We start from the raw sequence: 24,665 nt of genomic DNA, 5'->3' as shown, positions 1-24,665 counted from the left end.
ACGTTCCAAGAAGTCTGCCGTTACGGATGGATCTCTTGCGACAGCCTCACGTAAAGAGATTTTATCAAAGCCTCCCCACGCTTCGTCTAACTGCCTTCAGACTATCGAAAGACTCTTGAGCTCGAGGGTTTTCGAAGGAGGCAGCTAGAGCGATCGCGAGGGCTAGAAGATCCTCTACCATCAGGACCTATCAGTTGAAATGGGAGGTATTTAGAGACTGGTGCAAGTCCTCCTCTATTTCCTCTTCCAAGTGCCTCTGTAGCGCAGATTGCGGATTTTCTGCCTTATCTGAGAAACGGTCGCTCCCTCTCTGCATCCACCATTAAAGGCTACAGAAGCATGTTAGCTTCTGTTTTCAGGCATAAGGGTTTGGATCTTTCTAATAACAAAGATCTCCAAGACCTGCTTAAGTCTTTCGAGACTTCCAAGGAGCTTCATATTTCGACTCCTGCTTGGAACTTGGACATGGTCCTACAGTTCCTTATGTCAGACAGGTTTGAACCATTAAATTCAGCCTCCCTGAAGGATCTTACCCTCAAGACACTTTTTTTTTTTTGGTGAGCTTGGCTTCGGCTAAAAGGGTTAGTGAGATACATGCTTTTAGCAAGAACATCGGCTTCTCCTCTAATAAAGCAGTATGCGCTCTTCAACTTGGTTTTTTTTTTGGCCAAGAATGAACTTCCGTCTCGTCCTTGGCCTAAATCATTTGAAATCCCCAGTCTTTCTGAGATTGTGGGGAATGAAGTTGAAAGAGTGCTGTACCCCATTAGAGCTCTTAAATTTTGTTTATCCAGAACTAAACCGCGACGAGGTTGTTCAGAGGCTTTATGGTACTCCGTTTAAAAAGCCCTCTTTGCCCATGTCTAAGAATGCGTGGTCTTATTTTATTAGACTTTTGATTCGGGAGGCACACTCTCAATTAAGTGAGAAGGATCATAATTTACTTAAAGTCAAGGCTCATGAAGTTAGAGCGATAGCATCTTCTGTAGCGTTTAAGCAAAATAGACCCATTAAAAGTATTATGGACGCGACCTTTTGGAGAGGCAAGTCGGTTTTCGCTTCATATTACTTGAAAGATGTCCAGACTCTTTATGAGGACTGCTACACACTGGGACCATTCGTAGCAGCGAGTGCAGTAGTGGGTGAAGGCTCTACCACTACATTCCCTTAATCCCAATATCCTTTTAATCTACTCTTGAAATTTTTAATCTTATTTTGGGTTGTACGGGAGACTAAGAAGTCTTTCGCAATCTTTTTGATTTGGCGGGTGGTCAAAATATTGTTTCTTGAGAGCACCCAGATTAAGGGTATTGATGAGGTCCTGTTATAGGGGTGTTCACCCTGGTTATAGCAGCTCCTGGGAGTCTTTCAGTATCCTAAGAGGATCGCTGGGCTTCGTGAGGATAGCGGACTAATGAGGCAGAGTAATATTCAGAGTGCTTCCTTACCAGGTACCTATACTTAAGTCTGTTTTTTGAATAGTTGTCAAAAACTCTTGAGCATATATGCCTTTATTGTATTAATACTGGTCTCTACCCACCACCATGGGTGTGAATCAGCTATTATATATTCACCGGCTAAGTTTAATATTTAAAAATTATATTTTGATTATAAAATAAATTTTTGAATATACTTACCCGGTGAATATATAAGTTAAAGGCCCTCCCTTCCTCCCCGACAGAGACCTAGGGGACTGAGAAGAACTGGAGATGTTGACAAGTATATGCGGTATCTGGCCGATAGTCGGCGCTGGTGGTCACACCCGCAACCTTCACGGCGATCGCTCGCGAGTTTTTGGGAATCTGTCGAGCCGTCGGAGACGTCAGCTATTATATATTCACCGGGTAAGTATATTCAAAAATTTATTTTATAATCAAAATATCATTTTTATAATAGGGTATTACTTTCGGCGCAACTGAAAGACGAGCCATGATAATTTTAGTGTGGGATAACTACCCCATCCGGGGTGGGGTAGACTGGCTACCCCGCTCACGCACACCTCTCGGCTGAGTAACCACTTTACTTTGGCTTGATAGAGGACCGACATGCTGTCCTTCTCCTGCAAAGACTGGCCTTGATTATTTTTTATTTTTTTTTTCTCGAGTGTATATATATGTATAATTGGAAATATGCGTTGTTAGATACGGGTAACTTTAGTGCTGTTGACATCGTATCCAACTGCCTCCGCTGTAAGGTTGTTGTCTTTCGGCAGGTTCTCAACACTGCCGTGTGTTTGTTCATTACAGAATTAAAGTTTACAAGAGTTCAGCTCCCTTTCGAGGAATTATCTTAAAAGGAAGGTGACTTATTCCCCGAATAGTGTATTTTGTGCAACAAAGCATGAATTGTAATTGATAACAACTTCCTTTTTTCACAGGTAACAGTGACGTAGTACACATGTGGTAGCTCGTGAACTGCCCTCATTACGAGGTAGCATTCGCTGTCAACCTTCAACTTGATGTTCCTCCTTCGAGGGGAACTTCTCTCTCTCTCTCTCGAGCGAGAGAGAGAGAAAGTGATTTTTGTTTACACCTATGCTTTTTTCCCCATAGAGCTGGGATAAAGCTTTACTTGGGCTATGTCCTCTTGGGGGAGGATTTCTCTCGTTCGCGAGAGATTTTTTACGCCTATGCTTTTTTCCCATAGAGCTGGGAGAAAGCTTGTCTTTGGCAATGTCCTTCTTCGGGAGGACTTCTCCCTCGTTCGCCAGAGATATTTTACGCCCATGCTATATTCCCATAGAGCTGGGAGAAAGCTTGTCTTAGGCAATCTCCTTCGGGAGAACTTCCCTCTCGTTCGGGAGAAATAACTTGTAGGAGCTTGCTGATCCACCAGGGGCGGTGGCAGAGCTTTCTCCGAAGCAGGTTATCCCTACGCTTATGGTTCTCCTTCAGGGGCGGAGCGAGAGCCTTCTCTAAGCGACTTTCTCCTTCGGGACAACAAACCTCTTATGCGGAGGTGTTATCTTGGACGTGCTGGTTCTCTTTGATCCTTTGGGGTCTCGTTTGATCATCCTTTTGGGCTGGCGTGGTCGTTTGAGCCTTCGAGCTCGCGTCATGTTGATCCTGCTGGTTCTCATGACAGTAGGAGTCCTTCAGGACTGCTCGAAACCTTCGGGTTTCAGTTACGCTGAACCTTCGGGCTCTCGTAACGATGGTTACATTGAGCCTTTGGGAACGTTTGCCATCAATCACGCTGACCTTTCGGGGTCTCGTGACAGAGGAATCTCGATTCCTCGTTACGCTGATCCTTTGGAGTCTCGTAACATAGTTATGCCGAACCGTTGGGCTCTCGTAACTTTAGTCACTCTGACACTCCGGTGTGTTGTGATAGGGAAACTGCAATTTCTTGTTACGCTGACCCTTCGGGGTCTCCTAACATCAGTTACGTGGAACCCTAGGGCTCTCGTAACTTTAGTCACTGACACTTCGGTGTTTTGTGACAAGGAAACTTCGGTTTCTCGTTACGCTGACCCTTTTGGTTCTTGTAACATTAGTTACGCAGAACCCTTGGGCTCTCGTAACTTTAGTCACTCCGACACTTCGGTGTTTAGTGACAGGGAAACTTCGGTTTCTCATTGCGCTGACCCTTCGGGTTTGCGCAACACAGTTCACGCTGATCTTTTCGGTTCTCGTGACCTGAGTCATTCTTTTTATGACAGAGAGTTTCTAAACTCTCGTTGTGTTGATCGTTCGCGCTCACACAACACAAGCTATCGTGAACCTTCAGGTGAGTGTAGCAGTGAGTTCTCTCACCAACCTGAGAGCTCTCGCGCGCAGGCAACCTTATGCGCGCCAGGTGCGCGAACAACCTCATGCGCTCCACGAGCGCGAAAAAAGTGCGCGCACAAGCTCCCTTCCGACGCAAGAGCGCACGACCATTTTAGCGCGCACGATCGGATAGGAGCACACGACCATAATGGCGCGCGCACACGATCGGATTGGAGCGCATGACCACATTGGCTTGCACGCACGACCAACTTGGCGCGCACGCAATCGGTTGAAGTGCACTAACAACTCTTATGATCCTTCGGGGTCTCACAACGCCGTTCATGCTGAACCTTTGGGTTCTCGTGACCATAGCCATACTTATATGACAGAGTTTTCGGATTCTCGTTGCGCGAAGTGTTCACGAGTGAACAAGAGGTTTACTCTCATGACAGAGTTTTCGAACTGTCATCCCGTGAATTGTTCGCGCACGCCCATCGTCATCAAGAGCTTTACTCTTATGAATCAGCGACAGAGTTCCTGCAGGTTCTCGGCACAACATTCCTTAAGGTCATGAGAAAGGAATTCACAAATAGATTCTGAACCCCTAGGTTCTCATCCGAATCTCTGTTTCCACGATTCAGAGTTTTCTGAAAACGTCGACTCGCCCCCCCCCTCTACACTCCCAGCTGATTATTTATATCAGCTAGTCTGGTTTCGCCAGCACCGATCCTTTCGTTTTCGAACGAACCACCGTCATCTTTCCTCCACCTTCCCACTTCGAGTGGTTTGGTTAGCAGATGGAAATGAGCGGGGAATGAAAAATTCTTTACATTGCAGTTCATTTCCCCTGGCAGGCCTTGCCTGTTTTAGACGGTAGTTTTCTCACCATTGAGAAAGCGTTCGATGGCAACCCCTTTCGGTAAGCGCTCGATGGCAATTTTGTCTGGCTTTCTTGAAGCAAACCCCCACATACGAGACTTCACCCTTTTTCGGGAGACTCGTTCCTGAGAGGTTTTTTTTTTACAAAACTTCAATGGGTGTTAAAACTTCATGAAGGCCGTAAGCCTTCCCTGAGCATGCACTCTAGCCAAGACAAAACCGCGAGGTTATTGTCTTAAATTCGGTTCTACCGTTTGATGAAGGCAGCCTCCCCCGTCATTGTACCCTGGGTATAACGACCTGCCTTTTTACACAATAGTCTTCCGAGACTTTTTTTTTATTCTATCCTTACAGGGTTATTGTTTCGAACAATTTGTCCCGTTTCTGTGTAATGAACCCTGGCTAGCCCCTCACATACAGAGGAGGGGTAAACCAAAGGGGAAATGATCGCCTCTGTAACTGTATATTTTGTTTGAGAACATATTCGCTCTCATTCAAGAAAATATTAGTTAGTCTACGATCAAAATTCTTTCTTGCAATAATGTTGCGATTCATCGCATATACAGTATTCCCGCAACCGGATTCGTTGCAAGCGTTTCCTGGAGGCAGAGAATACGCATGCGCTAGCGCAAATGGACTACAGTACATGCGTGCAAACGATCTTTCTGCCAATAAGAGCTATATACATCTTCCAGTTAGAACTCCGTTCTATTAAGTTGTATATTTATATCCCGTGCTGAAACCAGGTTATTCAGTACATTACTTGGCTACTTTCCTGTAACCAGACACACGACATTTACGTTCTGCCTTCTTATAGGCATTTTTTCCTTTCCCCCGATCGGAAGTCTTAGTCTCCTACGATGGCTATAGCTGGAAACTTCTCATAAGCATATCTGTTCCCTAGTAGGGAACATCTAATATAAATGCTAGTTTACCAATCAGAGACGGAGAAGTACGAACGTTTTCTTTGTCCTTAGAACGGGAAACCTCCTTTACAAATGTTTCCAACTCCAACCGAGTTCCGGACACGACTTTTAAGTCAAACTACGCATGTATGCTTGTCATGCGCACAGTTGGGTGTTACTACTCCGTAGTAGACTTATGCTCTTTACCCACCCAACAATAGATTGAAGATATGTCTCAATCTCCTCTAGGGTTTGGTTGGATGTGTTTGGTGATTACCGTACAGTCTCTTGTCCGGAAAGCGATCCCTATGGAGATTCGCTATCATAACATAAGCTGTACTGATTAACTGGTTTACCGTTTGGTATTGGTCTTATTCGGCCAACCACACTGGATTAATGGCAGTTGGAGGAAGAATAGGCTGTTCCCCTTCGTTGCAAGAACGTGCAATTAGTTACACGACTCAACATCACCTCAAGGTGTGTTTATTGCTATGCACTCACCGCTGGACAATCCGCGGTTGATGGGTGGCAGACAAGAGCTTCTGCAAAGAGGCCTGGCTTCTCATCTTCCCTCTGAACCTGATGCTCTCTGTAATGCATCAAAAGAGAGAGGGCGGCCGGGGTCATATGCCATATCATTCCATCCTCGTCTGTTGGCCCGATTCAGAAAGGTACCAGCATTCACCTCTCTTAGAGAACCATCTAGCAGTACGAAGCCTCAGATGGACAGAGGACAACTTGTTTCCCCCATCTGCTCGCGTCATTCCTGGTATAGGAATGTGCTTGCAAAACCACTGAGATAGTGGGCTCCTAGTGTCTTCGAATCATCTTGTATCCAACAAAGTCTTAACTTTGTTGGGTCCCCGACTGGGGTTATGCTCGCAGCGGCTCTGATCTTCAGGCTCCCACTCGACCTTTCCCCAGGACCTCAAACAAGATGTATTCCAAGATCAATGGGGCAGCCTAGAGGTGTACCTTGTTTCCCCCCCCCCCCATTCGGTCTGGTGAAAAAGTCCTCAGCCCAGTCAGGATAAGCAGGATCTTATCAATGACTCCAATAGCTTCGCTATGGCATCACGCAGAATGGTTCCCAGACCTTTTGCAGCCCCTGACGGAGTTCTGAGGGATCTTCCTGCACGGCATTATCTTCCAAGCAGCCACATGCTAACACTTTCCTGAGCTGTAGCTCTGCTTCGACTTCTCGCCTGGGACGATCCTACACCACCCCTCTCAGAGAGGCCTTTTGCAACAGGTTACGGAAAAGATGTCTTGGCACCTCGGACACTTTTCAGCGTCGGTCTTCCAGGCGAAGTGTTCGGTCCTTTGTGACTGATGTCTGGAAGGGGATTCTCTCCCATCGGTGCCTTTGCTTATGCAAGTTTGAGATAACTTGTCCCCCGTCGGATCTCAACCTCCTCCTGGGAACGCGGTTCGGATCCTTCAGTCTCTGAAGGCCCCTCTCTATGAACCTTAGGCCCAGCAGCAGATCGCTTCCTTTCACGGAAGACGCCCTTTTTATTTACTTGGGCTTTTGACCAAGAGAGTTAGTGTGTTGTATGATCCAACCTCTGATGTTTCCTACCCTAGGAGACGGGGAGAAGTAATCCTCAGCGGCGTCCCTGAGTGGATTGCCAAGACTCAAATTCGAGTGTGCTGTACCCTAGGTACAGCCCATTTCGAATATAGAGTCTTTGTTCGGTAACCGGAAATCCATCAACTGGGTTTTTACCCAGTGAGGAGTTTGTAGGGTTACCTTAAAAGAATGATACCAGCTCGCCCCCATGTGTCTGCACTGTTGACCAGCACGGGGAAGGTCAAGAGGAGGACCTCAATGTTTTCCTTCTCCTCTTGGATCGGAAGGCAATTGAGGTTACTCTTAATCTAGACTCTCCTCCATCCTAAGACCCAGAGCTCGTAACGTCACTGGCGTCACTACGTCCCTGGCGTTCAAGAAACTACTCTGTGGTGTAGATACTTTCAAGTGGGCATGTGGAAGCGTCAATCGACCTTCATGACCCACTACCTCCAAAGACGTAACCCACAAGAACATGGAGACCTTTTCCATTGGTCCAGTGGTGATCGCACAACAAATGATCTAAACACCTCAGGCTCCTTGATGGACAAGTAGCAGAGGATTGAGGGCTGAGGTTACCCGAATTAGTCTGGGGTGAATGAGTAAGAATGCCTGGCTCCTTTCTTCCTTTCACCTTCTCCCCTCTGGGGAAAACAGCTCCGCAAGCCTCAGCATAAATGACCTCGCTTTGCTGCAGGTAAGACCCATTTCCCTTGTGCCTCCTAAGTATAGAAGAATACTTTGTTACATCCCCAATACCTTTTAGAGGGAGGGTATTGGGTAAGTCTATAAGAACAATAGGTGTTGTACTCGAGTTCCTATGTTAAAGACAAGCCACACTGTTAGTTCCACTCACACACAAGCTTCTGCAGGCCGCTATCAGTGCATTACCTCATATCGGCACTTGATTTTAGCGAGGGTAGGGTCCCTTCTACTTTCGATCAATAGAGAGGCCCCCGGGTCGTGACCAAGGCCAGTTGGTGAGGACTTCCTCCCTCCTAAGAGTAAGTCACCCTATTATAAAGAGCGAAGGTTTGTATCTGTGTCAGAACAAATATCAAATTTGGAAATAATTTTTATTTTTCCTAACATACAAAGCTGGAGCTATTTATACAAATTGGCCTGCCACCCTGTCCCCCGAGAAGTCCTGCCATAAAGCAAAGTAGTTAATCAGCCGACAGGGATGCGTGAGCGGGGTAGCCAGTCTACCCCAACCCCCACTCGCTAACTAGCGGATGGGGTAGTTATCCTCCACTAAAATGATCATGGTTAGTCTTTCAGCTACGCCGAAAGTAATACCCTATTATTAATAGCTCCTGGTCTGTATGTTAGGAAAAATACAAATTATTTCCAAATTTGATATTTTTAATGTTACTCTTCTTAGAATATTTAATTTTTCCTTGTTTCTTTTCCTCATTGGGCTATTGTCTGTTGGATCCCCTGGGCTAAAGCATCCTGCTTTTCCAACAGACACGTTGAAAAGAGTAACGGAGAGAGTGAAATGGCCCTCTGTGACGAATGTTTTGCAAGTTATTCAAAGGTCTTACATTGAATCTGCAATTTTTTTTAGATTAGGAAATACTATGGCATCGTATTTAGTAAATCTTGTCCAGATAATAAGTTCTTCTTAAGGGAAACATGACGATGATCACCTTATTCGGCCGACACGTAGGTTTCTACTGTCTAATGTCCATTGTGTTAGCGTGATTTTCTTACACTATTGACTTAGTGTACATATTATAAATTCCTTCTTTATAAAATACATTTAAAATAAATTTAACATTTTCTATGTTACAATCCCAGGTTCATATATCCTTCTCGCCACATAAATATTGATTCTAATTTCATTGTAGAGAGAGAAGTATCGGGTGGAAATCTCCAGGGAAATTTGGATATGATTTTGTTTCCGTTTTGAGTCTCAAAAATGTGTTATTTAATAAAATCCATCTATCATTTGGTATAAAATACTCTTGCAGTTTATTATATAAGTTATTAATACTTAAAATATATTAAGATACATTTTATGATTAAAGAACTGACATAGGATTTTAGTGTTTTAGAAAAGATATACTGTATAAATGTACATTAATATGTTGAATATCACTGATGGTTTATTTAAAAACTTCTATTTCATAGTTTCATTTTAACCAGAGTAATTTTATTTGTAATATACAAAATATATAAATGTTTGAATCTGAAGAATTTTTCTAGTCGGCCATTTTGAGAGACAAGAAGAATGTACTAATGTATGGAATAATCAAAATTATTTCTCTGGTTTTGTATGGGCAAGAGGAGCTAAATTTAAGTGCCCTATTCTTAGTAAACAGTAAAATGACCTGTACTACTTATTTAAGTACTATCGTACTTATTTGAATTATTACTTAACAAAGCAAGCTGTTCTTCCTCCTATCAGACCAATGATGAATATTTTAAATATTTTATTTATCTTTAATCCAAGGTTGAGACCATTTGATAACTTTTCTCTTTTATTGCAGAGAATCTTCCTTCAGTAATTGGTGCGATAGAGAGAATCTATAGCAAGAATTCAAGAAGGCTTTGCAAGTGCCTAAGTCAGTAAATGTGATGATGTGGTCTTACGAAGCCCTCGGTCAACTCAAAGAGTCTTACAAAGACCCCAATGGACTCCAGGAGTCTTACGAAGCCCTCAGCCTACTCCAAGAGTCTTAAGAAAGCCATCAAAAGTTGAGTTGCAAAACAAATGGAAAATCATGACTCTCCTCACCACTGCCCAAACAATTTAATTTGTCACTCGGTAGATTATATAAAAAATGTCGGCACAAAAGGTATTTGGTTTTATCATAAGCTTTAATCCAATGTAATTTATTTTTATAATCTTTTTAATACCTTAATCACATTTAGATGTTATACAAAAGTGGTGAGAAGGATACCAAATGGTTTCAGTGTAAGTCATGGTAAAGTTTAATGCAATTTCTGTTCAGAATCAAGTGTGAAATCTCATATTAGATTAGGCTACGGCACCAGTCACCCGTTGAGATACTACCGCTAGTGAGTTATGGGGTCCTTTGACTAGCCAGACAGTATTACATTGAATCCTTCTTTCTCATTACGGTGCACTTTCCACCAAATAGTCTGGCCTATTCTTTACATAATCTCCTCTGTCCTCATACGTACTTGTTTACTTGTTTTGGGTTTAAATCCAACCCTCCACTGAAGTCGAGTGAACTACTTCTCGGGCGGGTCCATATTAATCATCTAACGAAACATTTTCATTATAACTTATACAATTCTTTGATTGTAGCATCTTCCAAATCATATGATCTTGTGAAAAGTAATGTCTTTAGTTTCTTCTTAAATTCAATTGCTCCCTTTAGGTCCTTCATTTCAGTTGGCAGTTTATTATAATGTCTAGGCGCACAGTAGCTAAAAGCCCTTTCACCAAATTTACTATTTGTTCTTGGTTCAGATAGTCTATGTTTGTCACTCATGTGTCTTGTGTTAACATTTGTTTCTAGTTCTAGTTTATTCAGGCATTCTTTCAGATATTTTTGTTCATTTTGGTTCAGTATCTTAAACGTTAGTAAGAGTAGATTGTATTCAATTCTCGCTTTTACCGGTAGCCAGTGTAATTTAATTAGTGCAGGGGTAACTCTTTCCCTATTGTGTAGTCCTTTTATTAATCTAACGGCTCTGTTTTGTACTCCCTGAATTTTCTTCAGCTGACAATTTGGTAAGCCATAGAACAGTGAGTTGCAGTAATCAATTCTTGAAAATATGTGGTGATTAATGAGTATGGCCATAGATTTTTCATCTAAGTATTTACTAATAAATTTACTAAGATTACCAAACAATTCTTCTTCTCTCAAGGGGTTAACTACTGCACTGTAATTGTTCAGTGGCCACTTTTGTCGTGGTAAAGGCAGAAGAGACTCTTTAGCTATGGTAAGCAGCTCTTTTAGGAGAAGGACACTCCAAAATTAAACCATTGTTTTCTAGTCTTGGATAGTGCCATAGCCTGGGGTCTTTCTTTATCTTTGGTTAGAGTTCTCTTTCTCGAGGGTACACTCAAGCACTCTGTTCTATCTAATTTCACTTCCACTCGTTTTGTTAGAGTTTTTATAGTTTATATAGGAGATATTTATTTTACTTTTTCCTTCTTTCCCTTCCTTACTGGGCTATTTTCCCTGTTGGGTCCCCTGGGCTTATAACATCCTGCTTTTCCAATTAGGGTTGTAGCTTAGCAAATAATAATTAGCTCCTACTTATAGTTTAACCACAGATTTATACTCTGCAAGAGTTATCACTACAGCAGAGTTGTGTTAGCCAACTGTATTTGCTAACTGATAGCCTCTGTACCATGGTCTTCCACTGTCTTGGGTTAGAGTTCTCTTGCTTGAGGGTACACTCGGGTACACTTCTATTCACTTTTGATAGAAAATTACTTTAAAATCCTTTGTGAAATAATTTGACAATTTTCAATATACTGTAGAGTCAATCATATTTTGAAATTTTGAAAATATTTGTTAAAAAAAAAAACTAACTTTTAATCTTTTTGCTTTTATTTAACAGCAAACTTTCCAATATACTTTTTACAGTCTAGTTTTCCCATTTCAGTTCCTCTTTCGAAGTGATTTTCTTCAGTGATCATTTTCTTATCTTCAAAACCTCTTTGAAGACATTCTGGTTTACAATTTCCTTGCTCTGTGTGGTCATTAAAGTGGTTTGTAAGTTTGAGTTCTTCATCATCATCATCATCATCATCTCCTCCAACGCTTATTAACGCAAAGGGCCTCTGTTAGATTTCGCCAGCCGTCTCTGTCTTGAGCTTTTAAATCCATACTACTCCATTCATCCTCTACTTTACGCTTCACAGGCCTCTGCCATGTAGGTCTGGGTCTTCCAACTCTTCTAGTGCCTCGTGGAGCCCAGTTGAAAGTTTGGTGAACTAATCTCTCTTGGGGAGTGCAAAGAGCATGCCCAAACCAGCTTCATCTACCCCTCGCCATGATCTCATCCTGATTGTTGATCTGTGGTATCCAAAGAGTCACTATAATTATTGAAATTTTTTTTTTATATCCTCATCTTCACACTTTGCTTCTTTGGGAGATTTAATGAACACTTCTCTATTGAACACTGTGCTCTGTAGAAATGGGGCTTTTATGTCAATTGAATTAATGTTCCATCCTTTGGATGTTACATTTACCATGAATGTTCTCAGAATTTCTTTAGAAACTGTAGGTGAATCTGACTGTATTTGCTCTTCTTCCTCGAACCCCCTTGCTACTAGCCTTGCCTTGCCTTCATTTGCTTTGACCCATCTCCTGTTTGCTTCCCTGTCAAAACCCATCTCTCACTGATATAGGAATCGCAGTCTTTCATCTTTCACCTCTTCGTAAACATTGAAGTTTTTCCAATGTTCTAATTCTTTCTCTTTTGCTTCTTTTTCTTCAATTCTTTCGTGTTTCTTTTTGTTCTCTTTCTTTGGCTTGACATCTATGGAAATTCGATCATTCGTTGATTCATCCATTATGTCATTTTGATTGGCCTCCTCAACGTAGCAATAATCTTCTACATCATTGTTCCAATCTATTGCCATTCTTGTACCATCATCAAACATCCAATTCCTCCAATTACAATATTGACCCGTAGCTTTTCCTGCCCGACTCTGAACAACTGCAATTTTCCATTCATCTTTACCTCTCAGTTTTATCATAATCGCACGACCAATTTTCAGTTTGTCTCAAACGAATTATTAGTTTGTAACAGGCAAAATGACCCTGTTTAATGATTTCTAAATCTCTCCATCACCAAACTTGAATTTCGTATTACTTTCTTCTTCCTCTACTTCTTTTAATTCTATATGGTCCAATGAATCCAGAAATGTGCGGCACCAGTCTATTCCGCATACTGTTGAGCTGCACGCTGAATCTAACACTCCATAGTTAAATGATTCAATGAATGTGTTCCCAGAAGTATTACTTGTAAAAATTTCCTAACAGTGAACTCCTTTATTTCCCTCAATTTTATCCTCTTCCCTTATTTTGATTAACATATACATTATGAGGGCATGATGCTGCTAGATGGAAAGTTGAGCCACATACATAGCACTTTCTAACAAAATCCTGATGTTCACTGTTCCTCCAATTACTTCTACCTCGACTACGACCTCTAATGTAGCGATTACGTCTATTGTCATTCCATCTATACCTTCCATGACCCGAGAGATAAGCTTCCTCGGCTACTAAAGCAGTTTCCGCATCTTCCACCTTTATCGCCACTGCAGTATCAGATGTGGAAACCCAGGTCTCATTTTTATTTTCCATTGAAAAACATTCTTGGCTCCCAAAAAACTTTATTAGAGCCACTTTCATATTATCGTACATTTCTTCTGGTTTATCAAACGACACTGCCGTTAACGCTATCTGTTTTTGTTGTGTATCCAATGCTGCATTGTCTAGTAAAATGAAAGCTAATATACACTTTGGGATCTCAATCGTGAATTTATTCAATACTTTTACTCTTATCAAATTCATTTCTATATTTTTCCATAGAATCCTCTTTATTTTTCTCAAACTTAATAAATTTTCTCCAGCCTTTGTAAGCACCTGACAGTTCATCCTCTTTACACCACTTATCCAAATACTCTTACAATTTGTCCATGCCATCTTGCGTATTTAATTCATCAATTTTTATTTCATTAAAGATTTTGTACCGAATCTCACTTTCATCGGGCAACGAGAGCGCCACTGCGATGACTCTGTCCTTTTTCGCCACATTGCTTATTATTTCCCTGCTGCAAGTTCCCGACACCATATATCATAACTTTTATCACTTGAATATTTAGGCGGATCACGTAATTTCGAAGACATGTTGATCAAATCTCGCTTCGTTCACACAGAATTATAAGTCCTAACAGAATATCGCATGTGAACAAACCATCTCTGATGGGAGATGTTGCCAATTAACGGAAAAATTGTTTCATTACTATTACGTGATCACTCGCTTGAATGAGTTCATCACACGCTCTGCTACCATGTTGACCCGTGGTATGAAATGGGTATCATACAGACATTTAGTCACTCTAATTACTGCAATTTCTTTTTATATCCTAGAATTAATTGATGTTCTTGAATTTATTTGTGGAGACAAATCTGTTCTTTTCAGTCACACCATCTTGACAAACGTGCGTCTTTAACTCCTCAACCACAGTGTGTCATCTTCACACTTTGCTTCTTTGGGAGGTTTAATGAACATTTCTCTATTGAACTCTGTGCTCTGTAAAAATGCGGCTTTTATGTCAATTGAATTAATGTTCCATCCTTTGGATGTTACACAGATATGGCTCGCTAGTAATATCTCAAAGATTCATTTCTAATCCTGTCCTGCCATTTAACTCCCAATATCCTTCTGAGGGCTTTGTTCTCAAATCTACTAAATATGGAAATCCTTTGATGAAGGAAGCGGCCATTCTTTTGATGGACCGTTCCAGAGAACTCTTGACCTCGGAACTCTTTTGATGAATGAAGCAGCATTTCTTTTGCTGGACCCTTCCAGAGAACTTTTGACCTCGGGGGGGAAATCCTTTGATGAAAGAAGCGGCAGTTCTTTTGCTGGACCCTTCCAGAGAACTTTTGACCTGGGGGGGGAAATCCTTTGATGAAAGAAGCGGCAGTTCTTTTGCTGGACCCTTCCAGAGAACTTTTGACCTCGGGGGGGAAATCCTTTGATGAAAGAAGCGGCAGTTCTTTTGCTGGACCCTTCCAGAGAACTTTTGACCTCGGGGGGGGAAATCCTTTGATGAAAGAAGCGGCAGTTCTTTTGCTGGACCCTTCCAGAGAACTTTTGACCTGGGGGGGGAAATCCTTTGATGAAAGAAGCGGCAGTTCTTTTGCTGGACCCTTCCAGAGAACTTTTGACCTCGGGGGGAAATCCTTTGATGAAAGAAGCGGCAGTTCTTTTGCTGGACCCTTCCAGAGAACTTTTGACCTCGGGGGGGAAATCCTTTGATGAAAGAAGCGGCAGTTCTTTTGCTGGACCCTTCCAGAGAACTTTTGACCTCGGGGGGGAAATCCTTTGATGAAAGAAGCGGCAGTTCTTTTGCTGGACCCTTCCAGAGAACTTTTGACCTCTGGGGGGAAATCCTTTGATGAAAGAAGCGGCAGTTCTTTTGCTGGACCCTTCCAGAGAACTCGTTGACCTCGGGGGGAAATCCTTTGATGAAAGAAGCGGCAGTTCTTTTGCTGGACCCTTCCAGAGAACTTTTGACCTGGGGGGGGGAAATCCTTTGATGAAAGAAGCGGCAGTTCTTTTGCTGGACCCTTCCAGAGAACTTTTGACCTCGGGGGGGAAATCCTTTGATGAAAGAAGCGGCAGTTCTTTTGCTGGACCCTTCCAGAGAACCCTTGACCTCGGGGTGGAAATCCTTTGATGAAAGAAGCGGCAGTTCTTTTGCTGGACCCTTCCAGAGAACTTTTGACCTCGGGGGGGAAATCCTTTGATGAAAGAAGCGGCAGTTCTTTTGATGGACCCTTCCAGAGAACTTTTGACCTCGGGGGAGAAATCCTTTGATGAAAGAAGCAGCAGTTCTTTTGATGGACCCTTCCAGAGAACTTTTGACCTCGGGGGGGGGGGGGGGGGGAAATCCTTTGATGAAAGAAGCGGCAGTTCTTTTGCTGGACCCTTCCAGAGAACTTTTGACCTCGGGGGGAAATCCTTTGATGAAAGAAGCGGCAGTTCTTTTGCTGGACCCTTCCAGAGAACTTTTGACCTCGGGGGGGGGAAATCCTTTGATGAAAGAAGCGGCAGTTCTTTTGCTGGACCCTTCCAGAGAACTTTTGACCTCGGGGGGGGGAAATCCTTTGATGAAAGAAGCGGCAGTTCTTTTGCTGGACCCTTCCAGAGAACTTTTGACCTCGGGGTGGAAATCCTTTGATGAAAGAAGCGGCAGTTCTTTTGCTGGACCCTTCCAGAGAACTTTTGACCTCGGGGTGGAAATCCTTTGATGAAAAAAGCGGCAGTTCTTTTGCTGGACCCTTCCAGAGAACTTTTGACCTCGGGGGGGGGAAATCCTTTGATGAAAGAAGCGGCAGTTCTTTTGCTGGACCCTTCCAGAGAACTTTTGACCTCGGGGTGGAAATCCTTTGATGAAAGAAGCGGCAGTTCTTTTGCTGGACCCTTCCAGAGAACTTTTGACCTCGGGGTGGAAATCCTTTGATGAAAGAAGCGGCAGTTCTTTTGCTGGACCCTTCCAGAGAACTTTTGACCTCGGGGGGGGGAAATCCTTTGATGAAAGAAGCGGCAGTTCTTTTGCTGGACCCTTCCAGAGAACTTTTGACCTCGGGGGGGGGAAATCCTTTGATGAAAGAAGCGGCAGTTCTTTTGCTGGACCCTTCCAGAGAACTTTTGACCTCGGGGGGGGGAAATCCTTTGATGAAAGAAGCGGCAGTTCTTTTGCTGGACCCTTCCAGAGAACTTTTGACCTCGGGGTGGAAATCCTTTGATGAAAGAAGCGGCAGTTCTTTTGCTGGACCCTTCCAGAGAACTTTTGACCTCGGGGTGGAAATCCTTTGATGAAAAAAGCGGCAGTTCTTTTGCTGGACCCTTCCAGAGAACTTTTGACCTCGGGGGGGGGAAATCCTTTGATGAAAGAAGCGGCAGTTCTTTTGCTGGACCCTTCCAGAGAACTTTTGACCTCGGGGGGGGGAAATCCTTTGATGAAAGAAGCGGCAGTTCTTTTGCTGGACCCTTCCAGAGAACTTTTGACCTCGGGGGGGGGAAATCCTTTGATGAAAGAAGCGGCAGTTCTTTTGCTGGACCCTTCCAGAGAACTTTTGACCTCGGGGGGGGGGGAAATCCTTTGATGAAAGAAGCGGCAGTTCTTTTGCTGGACCCTTCCAGAGAACCCTTGACCTCGGGGTGGAAATCCTTTGATGAAAGAAGCGGCAGTTCTTTTGCTGGACCCTTCCAGAGAACTTTTGACCTCGGGGGGGAAATCCTTTGATGAAAGAAGCGGCAGTTCTTTTGCTGGACCCTTCCAGAGAACTCTTGCCCTCGGGGTAGAAATCCTTTGATGAAAGAAGCGGCAGTTCTTTTGCTGGACCCTTCCAGAGAACTCTTGACCTCGGGGGGGAAATCCTTTGATGAAAGAAGCGGCAGTTCTTTTGCTGGACCCTTCCAGAGAACTTTTGACCTCGGGGTGGAAATCCTTTGATGAAAGAAGCGGCAGTTCTTTTGATGGACCCTTCCAGAGAACTTTTGACCTCGGGGGGGGGGGGGGGGAAATCCTTTGATGAAAGAAGCGGCAGTTCTTTTGCTGGACCCTTCCAGAGAACTTTTGACCTCGGGGGGGAAATCCTTTGATGAAAGAAGCGGCAGTTCTTTTGCTGGACCCTTCCAGAGAACTCTTGACCTCGGGGTGGAAATCCTTTGATGAAAGAAGCGGCAGTTCTTTTGCTGGACCCTTCCAGAGAACTTTTGACCTCGGGGGGGAAATCCTTTGATGAAAGAAGCGGCAGTTCTTTTGATGGACCCTTCCAGAGAACTTTTGACCTCGGGGTGGAAATCCTTTGATGAAAGAAGCGGCAGTTCTTTTGCTGGACCCTTCCAGAGAACTTTTGACCTCGGGGGGGAAATCCTTTGATGAAAAAAGCGGCAGTTCTTTTGCTGGACCCTTCCAGAGAACTTTTGACCTCGGGGGGGGAAATCCTTTGATGAAAGAAGCGGCAGTTCTTTTGATGGACCCTTCCAGAGAACTTTTGACCTCGGGGTGGAAATCCTTTGATGAAAGAAGCGGCAGTTCTTTTGCTGGACCCTTCCAGAGAACCCTTGACCTCGGGGTGGAAATCCTTTGATGAAAGAAGCGGCAGTTCTTTTGCTGGACCCTTCCAGAGAACTTTTGACCTCGGGGTGGAAATCCTTTGATGAAAGAAGCGGCAGTTCTTTTGCTGGACCCTTCCAGAGAACTTTTGACCTCTGGGGGGAAATCCTTTGATGAAAGAAGCGGCAGTTCTTTTGCTGGACCCTTCCAGAGAACCCTTGACCTCGGGGGGGAAATCCTTTGATGAAAGAAGCGGCAGTTCTTTTGCTGGACCCTTCCAGAGAACTCTTGACCTCGAGGTGGAAATCCTTTGATGAAAGAAGCGGCAGTTCTTTTGCTGGACCCTTCCAGAGAACTTTTGACCTCGGGGGTGGAAATCCTTTGATGAAAGAAGCGGCAGTTCTTTTGCTGGACCCTTCCAGAGAACTCTTGCCCTCGGGGTGGAAATCCTTTGATGAAAGAAGCGGCAGTTCTTTTGCTGGACCCTTCCAGAGAACTCTTGACCTCGGGGGGGAAATCCTTTGATGAAAGAAGCGGCAGTTCTTTTGCTGGACCCTTCCAGAGAACTCTTGACCTCGGGGGTGGAAATCCTTTGATGAAAGAAGCGGCAGTTCTTTTGCTGGACCCTTCCAGAGAACCCTTGACCTCGGGGTGGAAATCCTTTGATGAAAGAAGCGGCAGTTCTTTTGCTGGACCCTTCCAGAGAACTTTTGACCTCGGGGGGGGAAATCCTTTGATGAAAGAAGTGGCAGTTCTTTTGCTGGACCCTTCCAGAGAACTCTTGACCTTGGGGGGGAAATCCTTTGATGAAAGAAGCGGCAGTTCTTTTGCTGGACCCTTCCAGAGAACTCTTGACCTCGGGGGGGAAATCCTTTGATGAAAGAAGCGGCAGTTCTTTTGCTGGACCCTTCCAGAGAACTCTTGCCCTCGGGGTGGAAATCCTTTGATGAAAGAAGCGGCAGTTCTTTTGATGGACCCTTCCAGAGAACTCTTGACCTCGGGGTGGAAATCCTTTGATGAAAGAAGCGGCAGTTCTTTTGCTGGACCCTTCCAGAGAACTTTTGACCTCGGGGGGGAAATCCTTTGATGAAAGAAGCGGCAGTTCTTTTGCTGGACCCTTCCAGAGAACTTTTGACCTCGGGGGGAAATCCTTTGATGAAAGAAGCGGCAGTTCTTTTGCTGGACCCTTCCAGAGAACTTTTGACCTCGGGGGGAAATTCTTTGATGAAAGAAGCGGCAGTTCTTTTGCTGGACCCTTCCAGAGAACTTTTGACCTCTGGGGGGAAATCCTTTGATGAAAGAAGCGGCAGTTCTTTTGATGGACCCTTCCAGAGAACTTTTGACCTCGGGGGGGAAATCCTTTGATGAAAGAAGCGGCAGTTCTTTTGCTGGACCCTTCCAGAGAACTCTTGACCTCGGGGTGGAAATCCTTTGATGAAAGAAGCGGCAGTTCTTTTGCTGGACCCTTCCAGAGAACTCTTGACCTCGGGGGGGAAATCCTTTGATGAAAGAAGCGGCAGTTCTTTTGCTGGACCCTTCCAGAGAACTTTTGACCTCTGGGGGGAAATCCTTTGATGAAAGAAGCGGCAGTTCTTTTGCTGGACCCTTCCAGAGAACTTTTGACCTCGGGGGGGGGAATCCTTTGATGAAAGAAGCGGCAGTTCTTTTGCTGGACCCTTCCAGAGAACTTTTGACCTCGGGGGGGAAATCCTTTGATGAAAGAAGCGGCAGTTCTTTTGCTGGACCCTTCCAGAGAACTCTTGACCTCGGGGTGGAAATCCTTTGATGAAAGAAGCGGCAGTTCTTTTGCTGGACCCTTCCAGAGAACTCTTGACCTCGGGGTGGAAATCCTTTGATGAAAGAAGCGGCAGTTCTTTTGCTGGACCCTTCCAGAGAACTTTTGACCTCTGGGGGGAAATCCTTTGATGAAAGAAGCGGCAGTTCTTTTGCTGGACCCTTCCAGAGAACTTTTGACCTCGGGGGGGAAATCCTTTGATGAAAGAAGCGGCAGTTCTTTTGCTGGACCCTTCCAGAGAACTTTTGACCTCTGGGGGGAAATCCTTTGATGAAAGAAGCGGCAGTTCTTTTGCTGGACCCTTCCAGAGAACTCTTGACCTCGGGGTGGAAATCCTTTGATGAAAGAAGCGGCAGTTCTTTTGCTGGACCCTTCCAGAGAACTTTTGACCTCTGGGGGGAAATCCTTTGATGAAAGAAGCGGCAGTTCTTTTGCTGGACCCTTCCAGAGAACTCTTGACCTCGGGGTGGAAATCCTTTGATGAAAGAAGCGGCAGTTCTTTTGCTGGACCCTTCCAGAGAACTCTTGACCTCGGGGTGGAAATCCTTTGATGAAAGAAGCGGCAGTTCTTTTGCTGGACCCTTCCAGAGAACTCTTGACCTCGGGGGGGAAATCCTTTGATGAAAGAAGCGGCAGTTCTTTTGCTGGACCCTTCCAGAGAACTTTTGACCTCTGGGGGGAAATCCTTTGATGAAAGAAGCGGCAGTTCTTTTGCTGGACCCTTCCAGAGAACTTTTGACCTCGGGGGGGAAATCCTTTGATGAAAGAAGCGGCAGTTCTTTTGCTGGACCCTTCCAGAGAACTTTTGACCTCGGGGGGGAAATCCTTTGATGAAAGAAGCGGCAGTTCTTTTGCTGGACCCTTCCAGAGAACTTTTGACCTCGGGGGGGAAATCCTTTGATGAAAGAAGCGGCAGTTCTTTTGCTGGACCCTTCCAGAAAACTTTTGACCTCGGGGGGGAAATCCTTTGATGAAAGAAGCGGCAGTTCTTTTGCTGGACCCTTCCAGAGAACTTTTGACCTCGGGGGGGAAATCCTTTGATGAAAGAAGCGGCAGTTCTTTTGCTGGACCCTTCCAGAGAACTTTTGACCTCGGGGGGGAAATTCTTTGATGAAAGAAGCGGCAGTTCTTTTGCTGGACCCTTCCAGAGAACTTTTGACCTCTGGGGGGAAATCCTTTGATGAAAGAAGCGGCAGTTCTTTTGATGGACCCTTCCAGAGAACTTTTGACCTCGGGGGGGAAATCCTTTGATGAAAGAAGCGGCAGTTCTTTTGCTGGACCCTTCCAGAGAACTCTTGACCTCGGGGTGGAAATCCTTTGATGAAAGAAGCGGCAGTTCTTTTGCTGGACCCTTCCAGAGAACTCTTGACCTCGGGGTGGAAATCCTTTGATGAAAGAAGCGGCAGTTCTTTTGATGGACCCTTCCAGAGAACTTTTGACCTCGGGGTGGAAATCCTTTGATGAAAGAAGCGGCAGTTCTTTTGATGGACCCTTCCAGAGAACTTTTGACCTTGGGGGGGAAATCCTTTGATGAAAGAAGCGGCAGTTCTTTTGCTGGACCCTTCCAGAGAACTCTTGACCTCGGGGTGGAAATCCTTTGATGAAAGAAGCGGCAGTTCTTTTGCTGGACCCTTCCAGAGAACTCTTGACCTCGGGGTGGAAATCCTTTGATGAAAGAAGCGGCAGTTCTTTTGATGGACCCTTCCAGAGAACTTTTGACCTCGGGGTGGAAATCCTTTGATGAAAGAAGCGGCAGTTCTTTTGATGGACCCTTCCAGAGAACTTTTGACCTGGGGGGGGGAAATCCTTTGATGAAAGAAGCGGCAGTTCTTTTGCTGGACCCTTCCAGAGAACTCTTGACCTCGGGGTGGAAATCCTTTGATGAAAGAAGCGGCAGTTCTTTTGCTGGACCCTTCCAGAGAACTCTTGACCTCGGGGTGGAAATCCTTTGATGAAAGAAGCGGCAGTTCTTTTGATGGACCCTTCCAGAGAACTCGTGACCTCGGGGTGGAAATCCTTTGATGAAAGAAGCGGCAGTTCTTTTGCTGGACCCTTCCAGAGAACTTTTGACCTCTGGGGGGAAATCCTTTGATGAAAGAAGCGGCAGTTCTTTTGCTGGACCCTTCCAGAGAACTCTTGACCTCGGGGTGGAAATCCTTTGGTGAGGGAAGCGGCAGTTCTTCTGATGGACCGTTCCAGAGACCTCTTGGCCTCGGGATGGAACTCCTTTTGATGAGGGAAGCGGCCGTTCTTTTGATGGACTCTTGTCCATATAATAATATATTCTAAAGTTTGAATTCAAATATTTTAAATCTACTTCACACTTCATAGTCCTCAGCCGTGTAGACCTGGGTCTTCCAACTCTTCTAGTGCCTTGTGGAGCCCAGTTGAAAGTTTGGTGAACTAATATCTCTTGGGGAGTATTAAGTTTGAATCAATATATTCTAAATAAGTTTGAATTGAAATATTCTAAATAACTATATATTTAGTAAAATACATGAACAATATTCTCTAGTTTCTTAAGTAATCACAAATGTATCATAGAAAATTGTGGTCAAACTTAATTTCAATTGGTTTTGTAGCCTTTAAATTCACCATTTTGGAAGCGTAAACGTTGCAGAGGTCGATGAAGGAAAGAACTGGTAGTGATTTGATCTCTCTGGGAAGCTTTTTAAATGTGATTTTAGCCTTCTGGAAATATACACATTCCATGAAGATTGACTTTTAGAATATAATGAACAAAGTTATTTCCTTGATTGATTTGCTTATACTGTAATGAAATGTTTCACCAGATATTTTATATATTAAATTTTGTTTTATCATAATTTGTACAAATTTGAATTTATTTAACTGGAGAGGATAATGTATGTAGACAGGAATTGAATATTTAATTGGAGATTTTAAAAACAATGTAGATCAAGATTAAAAAGAATTTCATGTTTTTAAAGTCAAAGTTATTTTAAATGAGCTTTTTTTTTTTGTATATCATCTTGAGTCTTGGACAACTAAGACAGTGAGATATAGGAGACAGACAAGTCCACAAAGGTTGTCCATTTTAACCAAATTTTTAGATATTAAATTTGTCACTTTCATCAACTTGAAAAAATGTATATTTTCTAGATTATTTTCCTGTTTCAAACGTAATGAACAACTTTTTTTTTTTTACTTTGCAACTTTTATTCATATTTTTCATTTTGATATAAAATCTTTGTTTTTGACTCATTTTTTATATTAATATTCGGGTTTTTCATTGAAATAATTTCTTGTTTTTTGAGCAACGTATTTATTCTATTGTTGCAAGGAATCAAATTATAGAATCTCAAAAAAGGGATTTTGACGTAGGAAAAATCTATTTCTGGGCGAAGGACCTGTGCCGCCCAGTGAATAAGCTCCATTTAGCACTTATTCTTAGGTAATTTACTGCTAAATATACCAGAGAAAAAATGTAAAGGAGTGCTAGGTTAACTAGCTCGCTCACCTATTGGTGTCGGTATAAAATTGGGCGTATAATCCAGAGGTCCCGCACTATTTAGATTCATCCACGACAGAAACCCCAATAGAGGAGAGCCGTTCAACCTCACTCGGTACTACTAACAATGCATCCGCTCAGAACCCAACTCCTTAGCACCCAAAGTTTGGGGACTCCAAGGGAGAGGAGCTGGGAGGGTTCACTGGGCGGCACAGGTCCTTCGCCCAGAAATAGATTTTTCCTACGTCAAAATCCCTTTTCTGGGCTCGAACCTGTGCCGCCCAGTGAATCTATACAAGAGAAAATGTCACCAAACTTGCAAAATAAAGGAAAAAACATAAGCGTAAGGGAAATACAGGATGCTTTTAATCAGAGATGAGTACCAAAAAACAATTATAAGGGTATCTTAAATATGAACATAAATCCAATAAGGTAGGTATAATAATGCCGTGAGTGATAATATATACAGATACTCAGGAGTATAAAAATTTACAAATATAATAACAGTATTCAGGTGCGAGACCAACGAATACAATAGGGTATAAATGAGGCAGGTAAGAGGGAGAGATAAAGAGACCAGGCATTAACCTGTGAGTTACCTGGGAGTAACTACACTCCCTGCGGCTACTGTAGAAAATTTTAGGGCTTCCAAATGTTTAAGGTAGTGTTTCTTGAACACTGACGGTGATTTCCACCCTGTATACCTGGAAAGGTCTGTAAAATTCATGTGGTGAAAGAAGTTCACCGAGGTAGCAACCGCCCTGATATCATGTGCAAGAGGAAAAGAGTCAGGGTTAGCTTGTTTAATAAAATACAAAATTTGTTGCCTGATCACTTTAATAGTAATGGTACCGCCTTGTTCTCTAACGAATAGAGGCCCCGAGGAGTTAGAGGAGGTCCGGGATAAATAAGACCTAAGAGTAGTAACAGGGCACAGAGACGGATCTTGCGTGAGGGGAACAATTTTCCAGGAGGACCATCTGTTTTGAGGGTCTTCGTTCTTAGCCAAAAAGAATTTGTTAGGAGAAAGAAGGACCTCTCCCGAAGGCAGGAAGTCAATATGACCCGGGTCTCTCGACAAGGCTGCCAATTCAGAAATTCTTGCCCCGGAAGCCAAGCTCACCAGGAAAAGTGTTTTCCTGAGAAGGGGAATAAGCTCACCAGGAAAAGTGTTTTCCTGAGAAGGGGAATGTAATCACAAGAACTGTTAATGGTATCAGAAGCCAATTTGAGTACGTCATTAAGGAACCAGGTCACCGGGGTAGGACGAGTAACCGGTTTCAGTCTGGCACAAGCTTTCGGAATTGAAGCTAACAAAGAGTCGGTTAAGTCTGTTAAAACCCACTAGGAAGATCTTTTTCAGAGCCGATTTAATAGTGGTGATAGTATTGGCTGCCAGACCTGATTCTAATAACGATCTAAAGAAAGTGACTGTAAGGTTCAAGTTCATACAGTTCACGTCTGAGTCTATTAAAAATTTTGCCAACTTTTTAACTGCAGAGTCATACTGGCGGATGGTGGAATCCCGTTTATCCGATT

The 24,665-nt window shown here is 43.6% G+C and overlaps 1 long non-coding RNA gene across 1 annotated transcript in view; it reads left to right on the top strand.

Moving 5' to 3' along the window:
• Positions 1 to 15,168, top strand: part of LOC137633614 (uncharacterized) — a 38,012-nt gene extending 22,844 nt beyond the window's left edge. Inside the window, exon 3 of the long non-coding RNA XR_011042305.1 lies at positions 9,563 to 15,168. This is a non-coding gene — a long non-coding RNA (uncharacterized lncRNA). The remainder of the gene's footprint in view (positions 1 to 9,562) is intronic.
• The last annotated feature ends 9,497 nt before the right edge of the window (positions 15,169 to 24,665 follow it).

This window comes from Palaemon carinicauda, chromosome 43, assembly GCF_036898095.1.
Source record: "Palaemon carinicauda isolate YSFRI2023 chromosome 43, ASM3689809v2, whole genome shotgun sequence".
Classification (NCBI taxonomy): domain Eukaryota; kingdom Metazoa; phylum Arthropoda; class Malacostraca; order Decapoda; family Palaemonidae; genus Palaemon; species Palaemon carinicauda.
This window is presented reverse-complemented; position numbering and strand designations above follow the sequence as displayed.